The following is a 405-nucleotide window of genomic DNA, read 5'->3' on the forward strand; positions in this document are numbered from 1 at the left end:
GCAGGTAGCTGTAGCCATTGTGTTGACAGGGTACCTGAAAATAATCGAGTCAGCACAGTAGCACTCATGTACTATATCCACTGGTTGATTACTGCTCATAAGCATGTCAAAATCTTTCCTAATTAACTACCTCCTGGTCATTATACTCCAGTTCACTGCCTAATTGACCTTTTTCAGCTCACACTGCAGTTTTTTTCTCTTTTCTTTTGTGGTCTTGTCTCAGTTCAGTGCAAATAGCATAGTGCAGTGGGAAGCACTAATTTGATATAATTTGCTCTGACAACGTTCTGTAAGGTCCAGAATCAATACTGTACAGACCTGGCAGCTCTGGTTTGGGTATTTATTTGAGCTGATATACTAAGCAGGGATGTAGCATAGGGTTAAAAAAGCACCCTTTGTTTTACC

This window comes from Micropterus dolomieu, linkage group LG19, assembly GCF_021292245.1.
Source record: "Micropterus dolomieu isolate WLL.071019.BEF.003 ecotype Adirondacks linkage group LG19, ASM2129224v1, whole genome shotgun sequence".
Taxonomy (NCBI): Eukaryota; Metazoa; Chordata; class Actinopteri; order Centrarchiformes; family Centrarchidae; genus Micropterus; species Micropterus dolomieu.